Source organism: Canis lupus, chromosome 17 (genome assembly GCF_011100685.1).
Source record: "Canis lupus familiaris isolate Mischka breed German Shepherd chromosome 17, alternate assembly UU_Cfam_GSD_1.0, whole genome shotgun sequence".
NCBI classification, from domain to species: domain Eukaryota; kingdom Metazoa; phylum Chordata; class Mammalia; order Carnivora; family Canidae; genus Canis; species Canis lupus.
Window position 1 is genome coordinate 12,780,832 of NC_049238.1, and position 26,839 is coordinate 12,807,670.

General features: G+C 37.6%; 1 long non-coding RNA gene across 2 annotated transcripts in view; it reads right to left on the reverse strand.

Annotated features, from left to right (window-relative positions):
• Positions 1-20,086: 20,086 nt before the first annotated feature.
• The window catches only part of LOC111090419, a 56,952-nt gene continuing 50,199 nt past the window's right edge, over positions 20,087-26,839 (reverse strand). Inside the window, exon 5 of one of the 2 annotated variants that reach the window (XR_005371819.1) lies at positions 20,087-20,165. This is a non-coding gene — a long non-coding RNA (uncharacterized LOC111090419). Of the gene's footprint in view, positions 20,166-23,400; positions 23,539-26,839 lie in introns of those variants that run through there. The other variant, XR_005371820.1, reaches the window with a different exon arrangement.

Here is a 26,839-nt window from a genome sequence, read left to right on the forward strand (position 1 = left end):
TCAATGCCCGTCACCCAGTCACCCCCACCCCCCGCCCACCTCCCTTTCCACCACCCCTAGTTTGTTTCCCAGAGTTAGGAGTCTCTCATGTTCTGTCTCCCTTTCTGATATTTCCCACTCATTATCTCTCCTTTCCCCTTTATTCCCTTTCACTATTTTTTATATTTCCCAAATGAATGAGACCATATAATGTTTGTCCTTCTCCGATTGACTCCTTTCACTCAGCATAATACCCTCCAGCTCCACCCATGTTGAAGCAAATGGTGGGTATTTGTCATTTCTAATGGCTGAGTAATATTCCATTGTATACATAGACCACATCTTCTTTATCCATTCATTTTTCGATGGACACTGAGGCTCCTTCCACAGTTTAAAGCAGTTACTTTTAACCAGTAACCAAGAAAAAATTACAAGACATACCAAAAAGCAAAAAAGACAGGTTTAAGAGATAGAGCAAGCATGAGAACAGGCATGGCCAGGATGTTGGGATTATCAGAACAAGAACTTAAAACAACTATGATTAATAACCTAAGGGCTTAAATGGATAAAGTAGAGAGCATACAAGAACATAAACACAATGTAAATAGAAAGCTGAGTTTTCTATGTAGAGTATCATGTCATCGGCGAAGAGGGAGAGTTTGACTTCTTCTTTGCCAATTTGAATGCCTTTAATGTCTTTTTGTTGTCTGATTGCTGAGGCTAGGACTTCCAGTACTATGTTGAATAGCAGTGGTGAGAGTGGACATCCCTGTCTTGTTCCTGATCTTAGGGGAAAGAAAGGCTCCCAGTGCTTCCCCATTGAGAATGAATTTGCTGTGGGTTTTTCGTATATGGCTTTTAAGATGTTGAGGAATGTTCCCTCTATCCCTACACTCTGAAGAGTTTTGATCAGGAATGGATGCTGTATTTTGTCAAATGCTTTCTCTGCATCTAATGAGAGGATCATATGGTTCTTGGTTTTTCTCTTGCTGATATGATGAATCACACTGATTGTTTTATGAGTGTTGAACCAGCCTTGTGTCCCAGGGATAAATCCTACTTGGTCACGGTGAATAATTTTCTTAATGTACTGTTGGATCCATTGGCTAGTATCTTGTTGAGAATTTTTGCATCTCACCACTGCTATTCAACATAGTACTGGAAGTCCTAGCCTCAGCAATCAGACAACAAAAAGACATTAAAGGCATTCAAATTGGCAAAGAAGAAGTCAAACTCTCCCTCTTTGCCGATGACATGATATTCTACATACAAAACCCGAAAGACTCCACCCCAAGATTGCTAGAACTCATACAGCAATTTGGTAGTGTGGCAAGATACAAAATCAATGCCCAGAAATCAGTGGCATTTCTATACACTAACAATGAGACTGAAGAAAGAGAAATTAAGGAGTCAATCCCATTTACAATTGCACCCAAAAGCATAAGATACCTAGGAATAAACCTAACCAAAGAGGTAAAGGATCTATACCCTCAAAACTATAGAACACTTCTGAAAGAAATGGAGGAAGACACAAAGAGATGGAAAAATATTCCATGCTCATGGATTGGAAGAATTAATATTGTGAAAATGTCAATGCTACCCAGGGTAATTTACACGTTTAATGCAATCCCTATCAAAATACCATGGACTTTCTTCAGAGTCGGAACAAATTATTTTAAGATTTGTGTGGAATCAGAAAAGACCCCGAATAGCCAGGGGAATTAAAAAAAAAAAAAAACATAGCTGGGGACATTACAATGCCAGATTTCAGGTTGTACTACAAAGCTGTGGTCATCAAGACAATGTGGTACTGGCACAAAAACAGACACATAGATCAATGGAACAGAATAGAGAACCCAGAAGTCGACCTCAACTTTATGGCCAATTAATATTTGACAAAGGAGGAAAGACTATCCACTGGAAGAAAACCAGTCTCTTCAATAAATGGTGCTGGGAAAATTGGACATCCACATGCAGAAGAATGAAACTAGACCACTCTCTTTCACCATACAAAGATAAACTCAAAATGGATGAAAGATCTGAATGTGAGACAAGATTCCATCAAAATCCTAGAGGAAAACACAGGCAACACCCTTTTTGAATTGAGCCACAGTAACTTCTTCCAAGATACATCCACGAAGGCAAAAGAAACAAAAGCAAAAATGAACTATCGGGACTTCATCAAGATAAGAAGCTTTTGCACAGCAAAGGATACAGTCAACAAAACTAAAAGACAACCTACAGAATGGGAGAGATATTTGCAAATGACGTATCAGATAAAGGGCTAGTTTCCAAGATCTATAAAGAACTTATTAAACTCAACACCAAAGAAACAAACAATCCAATCATGAAATGGGCAAAAGACATGAACAGAAATCTCACAGAGGAAGACCTAGACATGGCCAACATGCACATGAGTAAATGCTCTGCATCACTTGCCATCAGGGAAATACAAGTCAAAGCCACAATGAGATACCACCTCACACCAGTGAGAATGGGGAAAATTAACAAGACAGGAAACCACAAATGTTGGAGAGGATGCGGAGAAAAGGGAACCCTCTTGCACTGTTGGTGGGAATGTGAACTGGTGCAGCCACTCTGGAAAACTGTGTGGAGGTTCCTCAAAGAGTTAAAAATAGACCTGCCCTATGACCCAGCAATTGCACTGTTGGGGATTTACCCCAAAGATACAGGTGCAATGAAATGCCGGGACACCTGCACCCCGATGTTTATAGCAGCAATGTCCACAATAGCCAAACTGTGGAAGGAGGCTCGGTGTCCATCGAAAGATGAATGGATAAAGAAGATGTGGTCTATGTATACAATGGAATATTACTCAGCCATTAGAAACGACAAATACCCACCATTTGCTTCGAGGTGGATGGAACTGGAGGGTATTATACTGAGTGAAGTAAGTCAATCGGAGAAGGACAAACATTATATGTTCTCATTCATTTGGGGAATAAAATAATAGTGAAAGGGAATATAAGGGAAGGGAGAAGAAATGTGTGGGAAATATCAGAAAGGGAGACAGAACATAAAGACTAACTCTGGGAAATGAACTAGGGGTGGTGGAAGGGGAGGAGGGTGGGGGTGGGGGTGACTGGGTGACGGGCACTGAGGGGGGCACTTGACGGGATGAGCACTGGGTGTTACTCTGTATGTTGGTAAATTGAACACCAATAAAAAATAAATTTATTATAAAAAAAAGAAAGCTGAAAACCCTAAGAAACAACTAAAAAGAAATGCTACGGGTAGAAAACACTATAACAAAAATGAAGAATGCCTTTCACTGGCTTCATAGTAGACTGGTTACAGAGGAGGAAAGAATTTCTGAGATGGAGGATATAACAATAGACACTTCAAAAATTAAAGCCAGGGATCCCTGGGTGGCGCAGCGGTTTGGCGCCTGCCTTTGGCCTAGGGCGCGATCCTGGAGACCCGGGATCGAATCCCACATCGGGCTCCCGGTGCATGGAGCCTGCTTCTCCCTCTGCCTGGGTCTCTGCCTCTCTCTCTCTCTCTCTCTGTGACTATCATAAATGAATAAAAAAAAAAATTAAAGCCAAAGAGAATAATACCAAAAAAGTAAAAAAAAAAAAATTAAAAACAGAATATCTAAAGATTGTGAAACAGTTACAAGAGATATAACATGCATAATGGGGATAGCATAAAGAAAATGAATATTTGACACAATAATGACTGAGAATTTTCCCAAATTAATATCAGACACCAAGCCACAGATCCAGGAAGCTCAGAAATATCAAGCAGAACAAATGCCAAACAAAAAACTACACATAGGCATACCATTTTCAAACTACACAAAATCAAAGATTTAAAAAAAATTTTTTTTGAAAGAAGCCAAAGAAGGGGAAAATAAACCTCACAAAATAACAAAGATAAAAATTACCTCTGACTTCACCTCAGAAACCATGCAAGCAAGAAGAGTAGACTGAGACATTTAAAGTGTTCAGACAGAGAGAGGGAGAGTGAAAGACCAACCTAAAATTCTCTATTTTACAAAATTATCCCACCAAACTGAGGGAGAAATAAAGTCTTTCTCAGACAAACAAAAATGGACAGAACTTGTCACTAACAGGGCTATCTTGCAAGAAATTTTAAAAGAAGTTGTTTAGAGAGAAGGAAAAGAATATAGATCAGAAACTCCGATCTACATAAAGAAAAGAAGATCATCAAAGAAGGAATAAGTGAAGGTAAGACAAAAATGAGTATTTTTCTTATTCTTAATTGATCTACCAGATAATAGTTTGTTCAAAATAATAAAGCAACATTGCATTTGATTGTATATGCTTATGAATAGATAATATAGATATATGTACATATATGTGGATGGATAGATAGATAGATAGATGATAGATAGATAGATAGATATAGATATAGGGGGCTCAGCAGTTTGGCACCTGCCTTCAGCCGGGGGCATGATTCTGGAGTCCCAGGATCGAGTCCTGTATCAGGCTCCCTTCATGGAGCCTGCTTCTCTCTCTGCCTGTGTCTCTGCCTCTCTCTCTCTCTCTCTCTCTCGGTGTCTCTCATGAATAAATAAATAAAATATTTTAAAAAGATATAGATACAGATATATGAACTAACAAAGCTTGGAGAGGATTCTCAGTGACAATGGACTCAATGGGCCCAAGAGTCCTCTTGCCCTGAATTGTGTGTAAAATCAGATGCACCTGATAGCTAGAAATCCAATAGGTCTCACCTGTCCAGGTAGAAAACAACCTAGAGCAGATAGCTGCTGGTGGAATGCACTCCTTTCCCTTCCCTTCTACCTACCAATTAATAGACATATGGGAAACTTAATTCTTTAGCAGAGAAATTTGATTCTTTATATAACTCTTTAGATTTGTGTTTGCAAACATTTAGCATGGGGCAGGGGAGGTGGTAAATTACCATAAACAACCCAAGCCAATCTTTCCCTAGCTTTCTGGCAGAAGCAGGGCATAGAAGAATAGGTTCTACATATGGCCTTATGCATGCTTAAATAGAAATAAATTGAGTGACAGCAATGACGGGAGGGACAGGAGAGAATAATTAGGACTATCCTGTTATTACTAAGGTACTCACTCTACTTGTAAAGTGGTACAGTATTATTTGAGAGTGGACTTTGATTGGATGTAATGCATATTACAAACTCCAGCACAACCACTAAAACAAATGTAAGAAAAAGTATGATGAATATCCTCAAAAAATTTTTAAAAAATGAAATCATATAATGTTGCTCAATTAAAACCACAAAAGTCAGGAACAAGTGCAGTAAAAAAGAGGAGCAAAGAATATGGGCAACAAACAAAAAATAGCAAATATATTTATAGTATATAAATATTAATCCAACTATATAATAATCACGTTGAACATCAATGGTCTAAATGTATCAATTAAAAGACAGAGATTGTTAGAATGGATTAAAAAAAAATGACTCTACCAGTTGCTGTCCACAAGAAATTCACTTTAAATATAAAGACATATATAAATTAAAATTAAATAAATGGAGAAAAATACACCATACTGACACCAATCAGAAGAAAGTAGGAATACCTATATTAATTTCAGATACAGCAGACTTCAAAGCGAAAAAATTTATAAGGGATAAAGAAGGACATTACATAATGATAAAGAGGTCAATTCTCTAATAAAGTACAGTAATCCTTGTGCACCTAAGAACAGAACATCATACTACATAACGTAAAAATAATAGAACTTCTAGAAGAAATAGATCTACTATCACAGTTGAAGACTTCAACACTCCTCTATCAGAAATGGACAGATCCAATACACAGAAAATCAGAAAGAACATAGTTGTACTCAACAAATCATCAATTAACTAGATATAATCAATATTTATAGACTACTTCCACCAACATCAGAAAAATAAATATTTTTCTCAAGCTCACATGGAATATTCACCAAGGTAGACTATATTCTGAGCCACAAAACACACCTTTACAGGTTTAAAAGAATAGAAATCATACAATATCTGCTCTTAGACCACAGTGGAATTAATATAAATCAATAACAGAAAGATAACTGGAAAATTCCAAAATACATGGAAATTAAATAACACACTTCTAAAGGACACAGATGTTTTATAAATATATATTTAACTAAATGAAAATGAAAACACAATCTATCAAAATTGGTGGTGGGGGCAGCCTGGGTGGCTCAGTCTTTTTTTTTTTTTTTTTTTTAGGGTGGGGATAGGGAATCAAGGTCCGAGTCTCGCGACCGGAAAGGATGTTGTGGTCGTGGTGTGCTGGGCAAGCCAGTGCTGGAGGTGAGTGATGGGTCTGGGGTGGGGAGAAAGTTCTGGACTGCGATGGGGGAGGGGATCCCCACGAGGGGTGTGGTCAGGGAAATGCTGCTGGGTGGGTGGAGAGGGGGGAGGTGGAGAGGGGGGGACGTGGGGGGCCTGAGGACGGTGGGCAGCTCAGCTGGCTGCGGTGGCGGGGGGAGCGGGGCGGGGGGGGGGGGCAACAGGTGTTAACTATCTGACTCTGGATTTCAGTTCGGGTCATGATCAGGATTGCAAGATCAAGCCTGCGTGGGGTTCTACTCTCAGCATGGAGTTTGCTTTAGAGTCTCTCCCTCTGTTTCTGTCCCTCTTCCTGTTTATGTGGTCTATAAATGAATAAATAAATAAATAAATAAATAAATAACTTAAAAAAAACTTGGAAACAAATGAGATATGTTTCAATATGTGAGTGGATAAATAAAGACTGCAAAACAACCAGGCAATGGAATATTATTATCATTAGAAAAAGGAACTACTCAAAGTATAAAAAATAGAGAAACTTTAAGTATATATTACTAAGTAAAAGAAGCTAATCTGAAAATGCTGCATTCTGTATGATTCCAACTACCACATTCTGTAAAAGGCAAAACTGTGGAGACAGTAAAAAAGATTGTATTTGTCAAAACCCATAGTATATACAGTACCAGAAGTGAACCCTAATGTAAATTATGGAATTTAGATGATTATGACATGTCAATATATGTCATCAATTTTAACAAGTGTATCACTCTGGGGTATATTGATAATGGGCAAGGTTATACATGTAGGGCAGGGGCAGTGGGTTTATGAAAGGTTTCTGTACCTTTCTCTCAATTTTCACTGTCAACTTGCTCTGAAAAAAAAATTAAGTCTTAAAAATATATAATAAATTAAAAAAATAAGATGAAGGGTTGTCTGTGGGCATAGGTGTGTAGGAATGGAGGAAAATTGTGGAAATTGAATTTTCTGATAAATATGAAAATGTATTGTTTCCTGAATTGTTCAGAAGAATGTACACACTCACAATAGTCCATTTTATTGTATACATATATTTTTGATTTTGATTAAAATATAAAATTATGTTTATTTGGCAGAGTAATAACTAACTAAATTGAAATGGAACCTTTAGCAGTACCTGGGTAACTCAGTTAGTTAAGTGTCAGACTTTTAAATTTTTTTTTTTTTTAATTTTTATTTATTTATGATAGTCACACACAGATAGAGAGAGAGAGGCAGAGACACAGGCAGAGGGAGAAGCAGGCTCCATGCACCGGGAGCCCGATGTGGGATTCGATCCCGGGTCTCCAGGATCGCGCCCTGGGCCAAAGGCAGGCGCCAAACTGCTGCGCCACCCAGGGATCCCAGTTAAGTGTCAGACTTAATTTCAGCTCAGGTCATATCTCTAGGTCCTAGAATCAAGCCCTACATCAGGCTCCATGTTCAGCAGGGATTTGCTTAAGATTTCTCTCTCTCTCTCTCTCTCTCTCTCTCCACCCTTCCTCCTGTTCTCTCTCTCTTTCTCAAATAAATAAATAAATCTTAAAAAAAGAAATGGAACCTCTATCTCTACTTATAACTTCTAAACTAGTAAAGGTCAAATGAAAGTCTATTACTCCAAAATAAAACAAGACTGGAGAAAAAAAATCAACAAAGCATGAGACATGTGTAAATCACAAATATATATAAATAGGCTGGTAATCACATTAAATATAAATTGGTTAAATGTATCAGTTAAAAGAAAGACTGTCAATAGTAGGCCACTGGTCTCTCCTAGAAGAATTTTAAAAGCCAGGTTATAAACGAATGAATGAATGAATGAATGAATGAAACTTGAAATCATCCCCTGAAGACAGCTAAGGAAACAGTAACTAGAGAAGCTATAACCCCCAAGAGATAACATCTGAACAATCAAGTGACCTTTATGCAGTGCTTGTGAAACATACACTAAAAGGAAAGTAGAGGGCAGCCCCAGTGGCGCAGCGGTTTAGCGCCGCCTGCAGCCCAGGGTGTGATCCTGGAGACCCCGGGATCGAGTCCCACATCGGGCTCCCTGCATGGAGCCTGCTTCTCCCTCTGCCTGTGTCTCTGTCTCTCTCTCTAGCTGTGTCTCTATGAATAAATAAATAAAATCTTTAAAAAAAAAAAAAAAAAAAGGAAAGTAGAGGATATTCCAGAAAAGGAACTTGCAGACTGTTGTAGATACAAATGAGCCAATGATGACCTCTATGCATTGCCCCCTAGTCTGTTTATTTCTTCACTATAGGCTGAGACCCTTTAGCTCAAAAGCTAAATTGCTCCAAACTCAATTTTTTTTTACACATCCAATAATTTTTTTAAATAGTTGAAATTACCAGATTTTTAGTCATTTAGAGCCTGCCTGTTTTGAATACCCCAAAATACCTTCCTGGACTTACTACCCACTGATAACACAGTATTTGTAGTTAAAAAGACCCAAGCTACCTTTTGGAGCCTTCTGACCCAGAGACTCCTCATCTACTCTCCAGTTCTTCTGTTCCATTGCCATTTCTCCCTTCTGGATGGTGACACCTATATTACTAGCCTCTGGATGGTCTCATACTATGAGGGACATCCCATCCCATGTCACCCTATCCAAGGCCACCAATAAAGGTTGTTGTGGGTTACTACCTCTAATGGTCATACCTTTTATTTTATTATTAGTTTTTTAGGAGTAGGGATTTTTTTTAAAGATTTTATTTATTTATTTATTATTTTCTTAAATTAAATTTGCTAACATATGGTATATCATTAGTTTCAGAAAACTACAGAATACTTCTGAAAGAAATGGAGGAAGACACAAAGATAGAAAAACATTTCATGCTCATGGATTGGAAGAATAAATATTGTTAAAGTGTCTATACTACCCAAAGCAATCTACACATTCAATGCAATATACCTATCAAAATACCAATGACACTTTTCACGGAATTGAAACAAATACTCCTAAGATTTGTATGGAGCCAGAAAAGACCCTAAATAGCCAGAAAATATTGGTCACACCTTTTAAAAATTGATCAGCCCCAAATCCCTTAAATTGCCTACACAGACTACTGCAGACTCTCAGCTAAAGAAACTATAGTAAACTAGTTGTAGGTGCAGCCTTACCACAAAGGGCTCACACTGAGACAGTCCCTGATTAAATTCAAGCAATAATCTATCACTACTAGTTAAAAGAAGAGTGAACCCATTTTAGGAGAAATAATCTCAAAATAGTTTCAGTATACAACTTATGTCATTCAATCAAAAATTAACAGACATACCAAAATACTATAAAACTGGAATCCATGAAAAGAAACCAGGTACACAACTGATAATTATATCATAATTACTTCATAAAGATTTTAAAATTAAAAAATAGATAAGGAAAAAAATAGATAAGGTTGTGAAATTTTACCAGGGAATTTTCATCTTTAAGAAAGAACCAATGGAAGTCCCCCCACTGACAATTCCCACATCTGAAACCAGATTAGATGCAACATATGTGTAAACTAGAAGCCCAGAAGGATAGGATAGAAAGGAGGGGGAAGAAGCAACAGCAAAGAGATAGTGGCTAAACATTTTCACCAATACTGATGAAAGATACCATCCCACAAATTCCAGGGTCTCTGAAAAATCCTAAAAAATAATCTGTGCAAAGGAATGTACACCTGAGTACATGATAGTTAAACTGTTGAAAAATAAAGGAAAAGACAAGTGTTTAAATCTAACTAGAGAGATAAAGATGTGTTGTTACCTATAAAGAAAAGTAATAAAACTGATGGCTGACTCCTCCTTAGAAATGATGGAAACCAAAAAAAAAAAAAATTATGAAAGTATATATTTAAAGTTCTGAAAGAAAAAGAAATGCCAAAGGAAATTCTATACTCAGTGAAAATGTCATTCAAAAATAAAGATGAGATAATGATGCTTTTAGATAAAGAGAGAATCTTCCACCAACAACGTGCACTAAAATAAATCTACTAAAGAGAATGTTCAAACGGAAGGAAAATGATCCCAGAACCTAACATGTAATTGCAGGCTGGATAAAGAGAAATAAAACAGGTAAATGATTAAGTAGGTGTAAGATGAACATTGACTAAATATTGACTATGCAAAATAATGATAATAACTGCGAGATTCAAAATGTATATATCATTAAACTATATGTCAAAAGCACAAGCCCACACATATACACTTACAAAGTGAATACACTTATAAAAATGGCCAGAAAGTAATAAAAAATAATAGCAAGGGTAATTGTTTTGGCTTTTTCATGAGTTGCAAGTAATGGGTTTTGAATAAATGATTTCAATTCTCTTTTTTATGTATTTCCAAAGTCTGCTAAGCACACAAAACAGAAAAAAATCCCCACTTTACCTCAGAGAGCTAGTTGGAAAGATGAACATCAAAAATACTTAGAGAAATCAAAGTGAAATCACTCAGAAAAAGACAAATACCATATGATTTTTATACGTGGAATCTTAAAAATAAAACAAACAAACAAATAGACTCTTAAACACAGAGAACAGACTCATGGTTGCCAGAGGGGATGTGGGTGGGGAGATGAGTGAAATATACAAAGAGGATTAAAGGGTCCAAATTTCTGTAAAAATAAGTCACAGGAAAAAAAAAAAAGTCACAGGGATGAAAAGTACAGTAGGGGGGATATAGTCAATAGTATTATGATAATGTTGTATGGTGACAGATGGTGACTACACTTATCGTGAGGAGTCCTGAGTAATGGATCGAATTGCTGAATCAGTATGTTGGACACCTGAAACTAATATAACACTGTACACTAATTATACTACAATAAAAAAACTTAGAGAAATAAAATATGTAATAGAGCAGATGGCGATAAATCTATAAGATGTATTGTTATTATAGCCAAAGGAAATACATACACACACACACACACACACTTAAAGATGCTGATTACCAAGTAGGCCAGCCACTCCTGCAGCTTACTTTACAGAATATTGTTCAAGGAGCCAGGTTTCCCGCCACACGTGCCCACTCTACCTCACTGGAACCTCCCAAGATCTGGGTGCTTCATATGCTAATCTTATCCTCCCACCCCAGTGGATGATCAGTTTTGCCAGAGGACTTTTCTGGTGTCAGTACTTGAAAGCTCTGTATCCCAGGAATCCCTCAGGCTCAGGCAAACCAGGACAATTTGTCATCCCACAACTTTATAAAAATAAAACCATTTGTTCCTTTGCACCAGTTAGTTTACAACAAGGCTGTCACCCTTGAAACTGTTGTTGCCCTGAAAAGCTGTATTTATTGATCAGAGCATCTGCCTCTGGGTTTGGTTTTCAAAGTCGGAATTAACTCCTTTGCAAGTCATGGAGAATAAGAATAGATATGTCTCCATGGCATAAATGTAAACAGTATAATGACATACATTGGATTGTTACCACTCAGAGTTATTAAAATAATCTCACATATCTCTCACATTATCCTCCGTTTTTTACTCCTTCATGTTGGGCTAAAAATATATACTTATCTACTTATACTCCACTTCTTATCAGAATTGTATCTCCTGAGAATGATCCAGTATCACTCCTTTCAATGTACCTGTGGTAGTGATGGTCATAGTTAGCATTTTCCCAGCAGAGATCACCAGGGGCTAGACATTTCACACATATAATCTTATTTAATTCTCAAAACAATCCTGAAAGATACACATTGTAATTATATTGAACATGTATTAGCTGGTCTTCAGAGTGGTTCAATAATTTGTAGGGCCAAAACAGCTAGCCACGGCCAAGGCAGGGAGGGAAACCATGGTTTGCCTAACTGTAAAGTTCAACTTTTAAAAATAATTTACCCTAAAATTTACTTTAAAGAGCTTTATGAGTCATCATACATGAAATTGAGGATTTAAAAGTGATTAATTCTTTTAACCTCTAGTTTTTGTTAAATACCCCTTTCCATTCTAAGCTGAATAGATTCAAATAATATGATCTAAAGTGACTTAAATTAGAGGAATTATTTTATCTAGGCATCCATTTTATCTAGGCATACAAATGTCTCTCTGCTATACATTGCTCTCTAAATAGAAATTGCTTTAGATAAAAAAAATTAATAGCTGAAATAATTATATAGTTTCTAGGTGAGTCATTCTGCAACTTTTAGTCTTTGGGAAGATTTCATATTTCTGGCTATCTGTGATGAAATGGTAAAATTACAGTTCACTCTTAAGTACATCTTTTTTACTCGTACTATTTTTTTTCTTTTTTTTAATAAATTTATTTTTTATTGGTGTTCATTTACCAACATACAGAGTAACACCCAGTGCTCATCCCGTCAAGTGCCCCCCTCAGTGCCCGGCACCCATTCACCCCCACCCCCTGCCCTCCTCCCTTTCCACCACCCCTAGTTCGTTTCCCAGAGTTAGTCTTTATGTTCTGTCTCCCTTTCTGATATTTCCCACACATTTCTTCTCCCTTCCCTTATATTCCCTTTCACTATTATTTATATTCCCCAAATGAATGAGAACATATAATGTTTGTCCTTACTTCACTCAGCATAATACCCTCCAGTTCCATCCACGTTGAAGCAAATGGTGGGTATTTGTCATTTCTAATGGCTGAGTAATATTCCATTGTATACATAAACCACATCTTCTTTATCCATTCATCTTTCGATGGACACCGAGCCTCCTTCCACAGTTTGGCTATTGTGGACATTGCTGCTATAAACATCGGGGTGCAGGTGTCCCGGCATTTCATTGCATCTGTATCTTTGGGGTAAATCCCCAACAGTGCAATTGCTGGGTCATAGGGCAGGTCTATTTTTAACTCTTTGAGGAACCTCCACACAGTTTTCCAGAGTGGCTGCACCAGTTCACATTCCCACCAAAGGGGAAGAGGGTTCCCTTTTCTCCACATCCCCTCCAACATTTGTGGTTTCCTGTCTTGTTAATTTTCCCCATTCTCACTGGTGTGAGGTGGTTTCTCATTGTGGCTTTGACTTGTATTTCCCTGATGGCAAGTGATGCAGAGCATTTACTCATGTGCATGTTGGCCATGTCTAGGTCTTCCTCTGTGAGATTTCTGTTCATGTCTTTTGCCCATTTCATGATTGGATTGTTTGTTTCTTTGGTGTTGAGTTTAATAAGTTCTTTATAGATCTTGGAAACTAGCCCTTTATCTGATACGTCATTTGCAAATATCTCTCCCATTCTGTAGGTTGTCTTTTAGTTTTGTTGACTGTATCCTTTGCTGTGCAAAAGCCTCAGCAATCAGGCAACAAAAAGACATTAAAGGCATTCAAATTGGCAAAGAAGAAGTCAAACTCTCCCTCTTTGCCGATGACATGATACTCTATATAGAAAACCCAAAAGCCTCCACCCCAAGATTGCTAGAACTCATATAACAATTTGGTAGCATGGCAGGATACAAAATCAATGCCCAGAAATCAGTGGCATTTCCATACACTAACAATGAGACTGAAGAAAGAGAAATTAAGGAGTCAATCCCATTTACAATTGCACCCAAAAGTATAAGAGACCTAGGAATAAACCTAACCAAAGAGGTAAAGGATCTATACCCTAAAAACTATAGAACACTTCTGAAAGAAATTGAGGAAGACACCAAGATATGGAGAAATATTCCATGCTCATGGATTGGCAGAATTAATATTGTGAAAATGTCAATGTTACCCAGGGCAATTTACACGTTTAATGCAATCCCTATCAAAATACCATGGACTTTCTTCAGAGTTAGAACAAATTATTTTAAGATTTGTGTGGAATCAGAAAAGACCCCGAATAGCCAGGGGAATTTTGAAAAAGAAAAGCATAGCTTGGGGCATCACAATGCCTGATTTCAGGTTGTACTACAAAGCTGTGGTCATCAAGACAGTGTGGTACTGGCACAAAAACACACACATAGATCAATGGAACAGAATAGAGAACCCAGAAGTGGACCCTGAACTTTATGGTCAACTAATATTCGATAAAGGAGGAAAGACTATCCATTGGAAGAAAGACAGTCTCTTCAATAAATGGTGCTGGGAAAATTGGACATCCACATGCAGAAGAATGAAACTAGACCACTCTCTTGCACCATACACAAAGATAAACTCAAAATGTATGAAAGATCTAAATGTGAGACAAGATTCCATCAAAATCCTAGAGGAGAACACAGGCAACACCCTTTTTGAACTCAGCCACAGTGACTTCTTGCAAGATACATCCACGAAGGCAAAAGATACTCGTACTATTGATACGTGCATCAGATGTACAGTTAAAGTTCACCCGAATTACCAAAGATTATTTTAAAATTTATATTGGGGGGGGGGGCTTTCAATAATCTCATCAGGCATTTTACCACATTTAACTAGATAGCACCTTGGAAAAAGACTGAATTTAGAAATAAAAGACCTGAGGTGCCTGGGTGGCTCAGTCGGTTAAGTGTCTGTCTTCTGCTCAAGTCATGATCCTGGGGTCCTGGGATTGAGCCCACATCAGGTTCTCTGCTCAGTGTGTAGCCTGCTTCCTCCTTCTGCCCCTCCCCTTGCTTGTGTTCTCTTTCTCTCTCTCTCAAAAATAAATTAAAAATATTTTTTAAAAAGAAATCTATTGATTAAATTTAATTGAATTTCACAAATATTTACTGCTTTCCTCCTTCCTATACAACAGACATGCAGTGTGCTGTCAAAAATACAGAGATGACATAATTGCTTGTCTTCAATTTGAGCAATCAGTTTGAGTATCAGTAAGTAACTGATCACATGGTGTGGTGAATGTCTCAGTAGACATGTGTAGAAGGTGTGGAAATGACAGAACAGGAAGCGATTCTGAAGGTGGGGAAAGATTATCAGGGAGGCCTTCTCATCGGGGTTGCCAGAGAGGAGGTGGGTGGCAGGATTGGGTGAAAATAGATGTAGGGAATTAAAAACACACTCATCCTGAAAAGCACTGAGAAATGTATAGAATTGTTTAATGTCTAAGCTCAATTTTGAAGGGTGCTAGAAAACATTGCGATTTGGAGAGTCTTAAGACCGGTTCTAACTGATTTGATCCCTTTCCTTCACTTTACTTTCAAGTTTGGTCAGTTAGAGTAATCCAGATGTCCCACATAGTCTTCATCCATTCTTATGGATTCTTCTCTCTATTCAATTCAGAAGTGATCACCATCATCCTGCTCTGCCTATGTTGTATGCTGCCTACTAGGCCACTGTCACATGTTACAACTATCTGAAAACTTCCCCTATCACAACTGGGCATAAACTTTCCTTCCCTTTTGAAACAACACTTAGTTGCTCTGTTATGTCATTATCAAAATTCTAGTTTGTGTTTGGGTTACTGGAGTAATGATTCTACCCTAAGTAGGTGGTTTGCTTTCTGAAAACACAAAATAGACTTGATAGTATCAGCACCTCTCACATTCCTCCACCCGTCACTGACCATAACACTGAGCCCAGTGTCTGCAACAAAATAGGGGGTTCCATAAATACTGCCCTTTTGATAAAGGAAGTTTTGCCTGAGAAATGAGCCATGGCATCCTTGACAGGAAAACAGGAGAGGTTTTCACTTGCTAAAATGAGCATACTCCTTTTATGGAATATAAATGGGATTTTAAATAAAATCCAATGTTGAAATGTACTAAGATGCCATCCATTTAAATGGATCATTTCATAAGAAACTAATCTTTTGTTATTGATTAGTTTATGATTTTAAGAGATTAAAAAAACTGGAAGAAATTTTCTTTCTCGATTTGTCTCCAATGTTCACTCAGAGCACTTGGCTAATTTTAAGTTCTAGAATATAGATTAGCTGTATATCTAGGACTCTCTCTGGGATCAACGTAGACCCCAAAAACAAGATCTGTAAAATGTCAAAAAACCCAAGGAAAGAAAAAGAACAAAAAAGTTTCAAAGGCCTCTGAGTGGTCAAGAAAAAAAGGGCTGAGGGAGGAATCAGGTTTTAGGAGAAGAAATCATTTAGCAAAAGCAACCAAACATGACAACAAATTGATGTCAGCAGGGACAGAGCGAAAATAAGCATTTTTGGAAAGATAAATAAGTTCAGAAAATCTCGAACAACTCAAAGGTTATACTATTTAAAGTTAGAATGGGATATGAAGCCCAGGAAATAGCTTGGCCAGTATTTCCAAGGATCCCATAAATGATTCATGTCTCATCTCTAAGGGATCACAGTGTCCATTTCTTTTCACAACTTTAGCAGTGAAAAAAGTAAGGTGTTCTCATTTCCCTAATTTATTTTCTTAAAAAGGGAAATTTTAAATGTAAGAATACTGCACATTCCTAAATTTTCCTTAATATTATGCAGAATCTATAATTCTTACTTCAAGTCTTGACAGTCTGCCAGGAGCTAAAACAAAACAAAAGGAATGCTAAAAGAATTTCTTAGTGAACTTAAATTATGCATGACACTTTCCTGCATGGAACAGTTCCTTGTAAAATTGAAGATCTCACTAAAGCTAGCAGGGAAGTTTGATGAAAGATATATACCCTGTATTCAAGGTCATTTCTTACTTTATCCTTTTGATTATGTTCTATTCTTTTCCATATCCTCATACAATCTTTTAAATGAGAAAGATGGAGAATTATTTAGAAAAGAGTTATACTTATATCCATCATTAAGCCACTTTAAATTTATGTTTAAGAACTTTGACCGGAAGATCTTACAAGATGAAGACAAGTCCAGAGAATTGCTTGAGTAAATACTGTGGGAGCAGCCAGTAAAAATCATAGATAACCAACTATAGCTAGGAAGTCATCTCAGGAAAACTCAGGGAGATTGAATTACTATTTTTTTTAATTTTATGACATAAAGTACAATATCATGTTCAGAGCTTGGAGAATATCAAAAGGTAAACTTTCCAATGCCAGTGTTTAGTTTTGGTAGACCTATGACTATAACAAATAAACCTTAAGGTAAATAATAGTTTAAGCACAATAGACCCTTTTACCAGGCCCAGTCTAGTGTCCTCTTTCCATGCAGTCATCCAAACACCCAGGCTGTCAGAACCTCTGCTCTCTCAAACATATGGTTTCCAAGGTTACTCTTTCCACTGAGGGCAACAGAAGAGAAAAAGAAGGAACACAAGTGTTTGCAGGTCAGGTCTGGAAGCGATAACAGTTTACTTTGGCTCATCTTTGCCAGTCACTTGGCCACACATGGAGATGGGAGTGTGTTGGCAGAGTTGCAGTCCCAAACACAGGAGCCACTTCCTAAGAGTCATTCCACAATGTGGAGGAGGAAGAACGTGCATTTGGTGGACACTTTGCCATCTCAACTACAATCCTGTAAGTTATAGGAAGTAGTACTAGGAGCAACCACTTGTCAGGGGATCCGATACTGTAGGTAGGCAATCTAGAACCAATTAAGTTCATAATATGCCTTTGAGTTCCTCTATCTCTTGTTTGTAGATGCAAAGTTGAAGCTTCTTGAAAAATAAAAATGGAAAAATCTATTCATATTCCTAAAGCTTTGAGCAGGTTTTAGGAAGGCTTCCAATACAGAAGCTAACACAGACTCAATCACAAAACCACACATGATCAATTTTGGGTTAAAGATGGTGCACGAAGCACAAGTTTAGCCTCCCTCTCTTAATCTAAAAGCTTAGTAGTGAAAAAAAAAGATATGAAATGTTAAGCTAGGATACACAAAGGTCAAAGACAGGGAAACACCAGAATCATGGGTGATGGACACACTGGAAAGCATAGAAAGGGATCAGCAATCCAAACTCTACTACATATGAATGAGTCACCTTTGATGACTTTCTGGAGTTTTGGCCTGACACCTCAGGTTATTATTAATCTGCATAACACCTTTCAATAATTGGTAAAAATGTGATGTGATGAGCACTGGATGTTATACTATATGTTGGCAAATTGATTAAAATTTAAATTTAAATTTTAAAAAATGGCAAAAACAAAATTTTCTTAGTCCACTTACCTATTTTTACCAAAATGGGGCAAATGATGTTATAATCTCCTTTTCCATATACACTTTTTTATGTCATTAAATATTATTCTGGAGTATTATTTAAATGTTTCATGGTATACTATCATACAGATTTATAGCATATTCATAACATATTGCAGTTAAAACAACAACAAAATATATATATTCTATGATCTAGGCCCCATCCTAATTTTTATATCATATCTCCTTAAGTCCTCACAACCATGCTATGCAGTGGGTATTTTGATTATTATCCCCAACTTAAAAATGTAAAAACTGAGATACTCTGAGATAGCATCCTTTTACAAGATCACACATTGATTCCATTTTTATTTACCTGCTCCTAGAATCTTTGTCAAGCTCAACTCTATTTCCTAAGTGAAATGACTGCATTTCAAGCACTATTTTGTGCTCTAATTTTTAATTCTGCCACAAAATAGGGAAGACAAAAGCAATTCAGTTTTGTACGGGAAAAAAATCACATTTATCAGCCTGCACCAGAAGATGCAGTTTATTGGTGCCCTGGAGCCAGCTTTCAGAAAATACTTCCACATGATCTACAGCTTAATCCAGAAATGGCCTAAAAAATTGGACTGCTGCCATGCCATGAATCCAAGAAGAGAGCTATTTTAAAGTCCTCTTCTTGAACAACAACAAAATAATACAGTTGATTATTTTTATTTCAACTGTATTAAAGTTGGTTGATTTTATTTTAATAAGAGAAAACTGGTTGTTTTTTTTATTCAAATGGTTGATTTTTTTTAATAAGACAAAACTGAAAGAAGAGTTCATTTTGCTCCATAATGGTTGATTTTTTTAATGGTTGATTTTTTTAATTGAAATGGTTGATTTTTTTTAATAAGACAAAACTGAAAGAAGAGTTCATTTTGCTCCATAATGGTTGATTTTTTTAATGGTTGATTTTTTTAATTGAAATGGTTGATTTTTTAAATGAGATTAAATTGAAAGAAGAGTTCATTTTGCTCCATAAAGAAAGCACTGAGTTTACTTACTTTAGGAGTACATTATTATATTAATAATGCACATTTCTGGGCAGCCCGGGTGGCTCAGCGGTTTAGCACTGCCTTCAGTCCAGGGCCTGATCCTGGAGACCTGGGATAGAGTTCCACATCAGGCTCCCTGCATGGAGCCTGCTTCTCCCTCTGCCTGTGTTTGTGCCTCTCTCTCTGTCTCTCTCTCTCTCTCTCTCTCTCTCATGAATAAATAAATAAAATCTAAAAAAAGATGCACATTTCTCTTGTGTTAACTGCTCACAGATATTCTGGTGTGCAACCTTCAGAGCATCTGCAGACAAAACAGGTCTGTTGTCAGAAGGTATGCTCACAGTTACCCCCATAGTAGTATTAGAACCCTACCCCTCCAGGTCTAAGTTTAAAGTCCTCACTCTTTTTTTTTTTTTTTTCAAGCAACCTTGCAATTTCTCTCTTGTCCTGCAAGTCTCAGAGAACCTTATTAGTTTTATAGATGTACCTTTCTTTCTGTTGGCTTAGCATAGTAAATGAAGAATTTGTGTTTCATACATAAATTCTTGTCTAATGCAAAAATACTGGCAAATATCTTAAACCTTAAAACTTTTCCAGAAGCAGAAATCATTATAAAGTGTTCAGAAAACAAAACTGAAGGGCACCTGGGTGGCTCAGTCAGTTAAGTGTCTGCCTTTGGCTCAGGTCATGATCCCAGGGTCCCAGAATCAAGCCCCAGGTTGGGCTCCCTGCTCAGTGGGGAGTCTGCTTCTCCCTCTCCCTCTGCCTCTTCCCCCAACCCCAGCTTGTATTTTCTCTGTCTCTCTCTCTCTCTCTCAAATAAATAAAAATCTTTTTTAAAAAAAGGAATCAAAATTGAGAGCATCTTACCAAATATTTAATGAGAGCCCATTTGTGATAAATACCATAGGAAAAAGTAGAGAGGAACAAGATATCAGGAGTTCAGGATCTAGAAGAAAGGATGAGATAATTACAAATTACTCTTAACACAAGGAAAATTAAAAGGTGCCATAACAGTGAGATATACAACGTGACATGTTTGTATGTATGTTTAAAGGAGGGAAATATCATGTTTATTTGAAGAGATGATAAAAATCTTTGGGAGAAAGTTACATTTGAAATGGGCCTCGATGGAATAATATAATTACTGTGACTGGAAATGAAATGGAACACACAGGACCCATTTTCAATGGGGAGAAAGTTTAATACTGCCAAAGGAGAGTCGCTGTGTAGAAGACCATAAAACACAAGGTCTCGTGTGCTATAGAGTTTGTATTTAAATTCGTTGAACACTTTTATATGAAGAATAATATATTTGATATACTTGGGACTCAGAAAAGATAAATCCTGTTCTGTATTAAGTTGGCTTGGAAGAAGCATCTCTTGAGGATAAGGAGAAAATAGGAGAGTTATATCTCAGTTTTCTAACGTAACAAGGTCTCAGTGGGCAGGGAAAAGGCAGGTCAGGATGGTGGATATATTTTGAATTTGCAAGACACTGAAAATTCACAAATTGAGCCCAATGATTGAATATTAACACTCCAGCTTCAAAGAGGACAAACTATTGGAAATCTTGGAAATGGCTACATACAGTACATATTTCTAAGATTTTATGTTAGATAATTTTAATGTTTCTTCATTTATGAACTTAATTATTTTCTTGATGTTCTTGTGTTGTGTCCATTTTACCAAAACAGAATTCAAAGTGCAGTGAAACCACACAGCTGGGCACTTTAATGTGTCCCAGACTCAGCTGAAGTTGCCTGGACTCCTGGTTCTCTAAACTAAGAGCCACTAAATCACTTCATATTTTCACAGAAAGCCAGATGGGATGCTGTAAGTGCACTTGTCGGATTCTTACTTGAATAGTTCCCATCTGGGAATGGATTAATTTAAGAGATAACAGGTAGAAATCTTTTGTATCATAACAACCTCTGCAGGTGGGAAGGATTATTATTTTAGCTTTCCACCTTCTGAACTCATCCGAATCAGATTTTCAACACCACTTACTAGACAGTGTAATTACTATGCACTCACTGTGGAATGCAGGTTGGCCTTAATTAAGGAGAGGCGGCATAGCACCGTACAGGGTTGGGCATGCTGTCTCTGGGAACAGTCTTCTCAGGCTGCAATTCCACTCCCCAGGTGATGTTAGGCAAGGTAGTTAACACCTCTGTACCTCAGATTCTTAGCCTACAAAACTGAGATGGTAATAACAGTACCTACCTAGAAGATCCTTCTGAGGTTAGAGGCTCTCTGACCTGTACCCATTAGAAGAGTGCCTGTTACATAGTATGTGCTCAATAAATGTCAAGTAGCAGTTAACCATCCTGTTGTCACAATAGACAGTAAGCTCCTTGAGAACAGGGAATGAGTTCTGTAGTTGGTTTTGAAGCTCCTCATGTTACCGAACCCCCAAGACCAGGTTCTTGAGTCTCATTGTCATAAAACTGAACACTGGACTCAAGAGAAAGAAAACAGGCAGAACTTATTAGAGACAACTTGCATACAAAGAAGTGCACAAGAAGAGGAATGTTGCTCTCTGAAGGGGTAGTGTGCAAGGCTTATAAAGGCACTCTTCCAAAGGGTGAGGGGTCGGGAGTGGAGAAGCATCCTTCAGTTCCATGGTCATTATCTTGTGTTCATTATTTTTAGTGAACGCAAGATAGTCACAGGAAGCCTTTATCCATGGTCAACATTTTCTAGGCCTCCTGGAAAAATAGAAATACTTGTGCAAGCAAGTAACTTCAATCATTACTTCTAATTTTGCTCCGACAAACATTACTCCCTAATAACCTATTACCTCTCATTTGTTCTCTTTCCCAAAAGGAGATATTTGTCTCTAAACGTATGGAAACTTTTAACACTTGCCTTAGACCAGTAGCTTTACAGAAGGTAAATTTCTCTTGTTTTCCCTACACTCTCTCACTATGAGTCTCAGCACAGTACATTTAGGTTGCATGAAACAAAACTATTCTGGAGAACATTTTTGGTCTTTAGAGTTTGCCAGCACATTCAGTAGAGGGCAAGGTCTAAAGGGGCAATAAGCTTTTCTCACTGAATAGAGAAAAATCTAGAATTTAGGATCCCAAAAAAATTAAGGTTGTTCAAAGGAAGTTGATTTTGGATTATTATTACTAGCCTTCAGATACTTAAAGTAAACTGCTAAATGTCTCAGTTGAGACAATAGGCCAGTTAAATTTAGCTTAGTCCAACAAGCTGGGCCTGAAAATAAATTCCTGGTTAAAAGCCAGCCTTAAATTTCAAAAGCAAATCTGCAAGGGGTTAGAGAAAAGAAAGGATGGAGAGACTTGATGTACGTAGAACTCAGTCAGCCAGACTTGCATTAAAATCCAAGTTTGACCACTTACTAGCCATGTGACAAACATAATACCTATCCTCACACGCACCTATTTTCTCTAGTCTCTCTCCCCCTCCATTAAACATTAAATAGATTTCCTAAGGCAAGATTTTCATGAGATCTCTCCAGCCAATAATGCAAGTAGATAGCAATTGTTTATAAATATCATATACACTTCTGAGTTTTTAATATTGGTGAAATGAAAATTAGAATTTCTATAATATGTAATATTAAATATCTACCATTTATTTAGACCCTAATATGACAGCTCTTTCAAGTTTTCATGGATTTTATGTTGCTAAGCATTTTCTTATTGGATTAAAAAATTGTATGCCTTAATTAGCTCTTATTTTTAAAAAATATATGTTTTAAAGCTTTAAAAGGTCTAAAAATGGAATGAAATATTTTTAAAAAGGTATAAAAATGACTGATTCATGAATGAGATCTCAAAGAAATAAATATTAATAATACCTGAGAAGAAAGATCAGAGTAGAGGGTGGGTTGAAGCCCTTGGATGACAAAGGATAGAGAAAATGGATGAAAAAAAGGAGGATGGAAATGAGAAGAGCATCCCCCTGCCCCCAATTCCAATCAGAAGGAAACATCACCCGAAGCTGCATTGTAGATGAGCACTGCATAAGGAATTCATGTTCCGGTGGCATAGTTGCAGAGCAGATTATTGGGGACAAGCATTCACTAAATCAGGTAGATTTAATTACACTGTACAAGTCAGCACTGGGACTTGGTGCTGAAGAGTATGATACACCAGGCACAAATGATTGGGAATAAAATCTCTCTGACCTTCAGTCTCCTCATGTCTAAAATGAGAAGAATAGCAGACGAACTTCTCCCTAGGAACCAGGCTAGGGATAGTGTGTCATCGGGGAGGGGACAGTCAGCCCTTCCACCTCCTTGCCAGCACCTCTGGGAATAGCAGAAATTTGAAAGATTCCTCCTCACCCTGCAGAAGAAGTCAGGTATAAATAAAAACAATCAATTTTGCTAGCATTTGTTAGATGGTTACAATGTGCCAAGAGCTATGATAAGCACTTTATACATACTTTTTAATCCCGGGGACAGTCTTATGATATGTATATTATTACTTCATGGCCCATCAAGAAGACAAGCGAGCCCAGCAATTTGGCACAAAACTTAGCTTAAGTGACAGCCTCAGACTGAAACTCACCAAATGTGTCCACCCTTGACCTTACCCATTGTACCACACTGTCTCTGGAAGAGCTAGTTCTCCAGAAAGGTAAATTCTGATTCTCTCTGAAGAGGCAGAACAAGAAGCCTCATGAAATGTGAATCATGGGAGGTTTTAGAATACAGGGTTCTTAACAGCATCAACGACCAGCTCAGCTTCAGATTCAGGAAGATTAATGCACATTGCCCTGGGAAAGGAAGTCCTGGCAAGAATGAGAGCCTTGTGATCCAGTGGGGGGAAAATCATTTAAACAGAAAACAGGAGAGCTTAACTTGTGATTAATAGTTATTTATTCTTTGTTCCTGTTTCAAATGTTATTTCTTGTGTTGTATTTGAAATTAATATATTACTCATTCTTCCTACTGTCACAAAAAAAAGCATTTTTGGAGAAAAAGAACTAGGTGGGGTACCTTTCACTCTATACTTCCCTAGGAGTAGATGTCTATTTTGACTGGTCACTAAAAATAACCAAGGCACTTCCTGAGAAGGCAGGCATCAAAAATTAGCTGTCACAGGCAGGGCCTCAAGTGTGTGATAGCAGGGAAACAATACGGAAGTAGCTTACGGAGGCAGCAAGAGAAAAGACCTTATGCTAGGGGTGGGCAGATCTGGGTGCAGGTGCCTCCCTAGTGATACCTGAACTCCACAGCTTGGCATGAGACTTCCTCCTGGTCTTTCCTCCCAGCATCACCAGACCAGACCAAGGTCCCCTGGGAGCTTTTATCTTCCCCACCACCAGCCATTCAGGTCTTACTCCTCCATAAAAAGCCAGCTCAAATGCCATCAAGCATGCCCTGATTGTTCATCCTGCATCTCTCAGAGGCTAGATAGAGTGACACCTACCACATAGTGGGTGTTCAATGCAGTTGGCTAAAGCAAAACCCTGAAATCACAAATGGAGCTCACAGTATCCACTGAACCACTTGGGAAGGAAAATGCTATGGCTAGGCCTATTACGTGTGGATGTCTGAAGTGAAATAAGGAATGCAGATATAATCTATTCAAATAGAATGAGTTCACAAATGGTTATATGGTTCTTATCATTGGGGGCATCTTTTATACGGCAGGCTCTGAGCTCATTGAGCAAACTGTAAAGCTGGACCTGAATATCAAATGTGTGAAAGTCAGCCAAGACAAGAAAATGAGAACCAAGCAGAATGATCAGAATGCTATAAACCCAGAGCGGAGACTACACCAAAGGAAAGGCAGCCACAACATAGGGAAAAAAACTAGCTGAAGAGCCCTTTCAACACACACACATCTTATTTCCCAATTTGCTTAGCCAAGAATTTGGGACTAATCAAAGCAAGGTTGCCACAGGTCTACCCAAGAGCACATGTGGCACACCCACTTGTCCACAGCCCTTCCTTGGCCCCATGTTTACAATAGGACTTACTACCTATAGTAACAAGGAGGTCTTCCTGGGACTGAGAAAGAAGCTAAGTTCTTGCTACACCTCATCCTTTATACCCAGGCTCACATCACCATTCCTGAGCAGCTTACACTGGTAATCAGTGCTCTTCCATATTTACATTTACTTATTTTTATATTCACCAGGATCTCTTGGTTCTTGAACCAAATAGCACCAGGAAGGCCATATCTTCAAACAGCAGAGAGAAAGCAGAGCCAGTGCCCAGATATCTCTTTTCTTACTTTTTTTGTTATTAAAGTATAGTTAACATGCAATGTCATATTAGTTTCAGGTGTACATCATGATTCAATAATTATATACATTTCTCAGTGCTTTACCACAATAGTCACCATCTGTCACCATATATTATTCCAATATTATTGACCATATTCTCTATGCTGTATTTTTCATTGCCATGACTTATTTTATAACTGGAAGTTTCTACCTCCTAATTCCCTTCACCTATTTCTTGAAATAGATTTTAATGCTACACTGTGAGGTAGGCATCTGTGAGAGAAAGTCTATAGGCATGGAGTCTTAAGGATGAAACAGATCCACCCTCCTATTATTTCTAAGTAGATTTCATTTACCTTTAGAAAACAACCTGGCTTTTATCATCTCCAGAAGCTATCTAGTCCTTTACTCTCCAAAACAATAAAAGAACACAAAGAAACCTCAACTTCAACATGAAATCTTTCCTCCCCAAAGTCATAAAGTGTCAGGGTTATTAAAGTATTAGTTCTCAAGGTTTATAAATATATATCAAAACATGGGCAATTTAAATGGAAATTTTCATTTCATCAAAAAATAAAGAATCTCATTGGTGGGGGGAGATATTTGGACTCACTGGCAGGCAGTGTAGAACCTGTGAATATACCCCAGGCTGCCCCTAAGGCTCCACTGAGAGTCCCAAACCCCTCCTAGTCCTGGCACTGCCTCATCTCAGTGTGGTGTTGAACAACTTGCTTTACCACTAGACATACTTTCTTGCAGGTCTAATTACCTTTAAGTTCACTTCTAGCTCTAGCCTTTTGAAATTTTTAATTTAATTAACTCTTAAGAGCCAATGAAAAGGTATAGCCTCATGAGAAAAGAGTCAGCAAATGAAGACTCCTGGTGAAGAAGAGGGAATTCAATTCAGTATTTGCAATAAAGGCAAAGGATGTGTTTGACACCAGTTGGGTGGCTTTCTGTGCCACTAAATGAATATAATCCTATGCCTCATTTGTTACTAATTCAGAAAAATAGTTGACAGAAAATGCACCCAATATTGTGGATATATAACCAGCATCCAGGGGAACTTTACAGTCTGAGCACCCATTGAAGATAATCGTCTTAGCTGACAGTGAGATTTCTGGGTTTGATAGTCAAGGGTACTCTAAGGGCATCCTCTGTATACATGGTCATACCTCAGAGTGTTGAGAACAAAAAGTGACCAACTGGATCTACATAAGAGAAAAATAGCCCTAAGGAATAGTCTGAAGATGAGATCAAAGATAATATTTTTAAATATATTTCTCAAGGAAGTTGAGCACTTTGAAGTCTAACACTCAAAAAGATCACTTTAAACACATTTTAATGGAACATAAGTCACAGATACAAGGTAGGTGTAGGAGAGCAAAAGCAAAATGTTACACAGGAGGC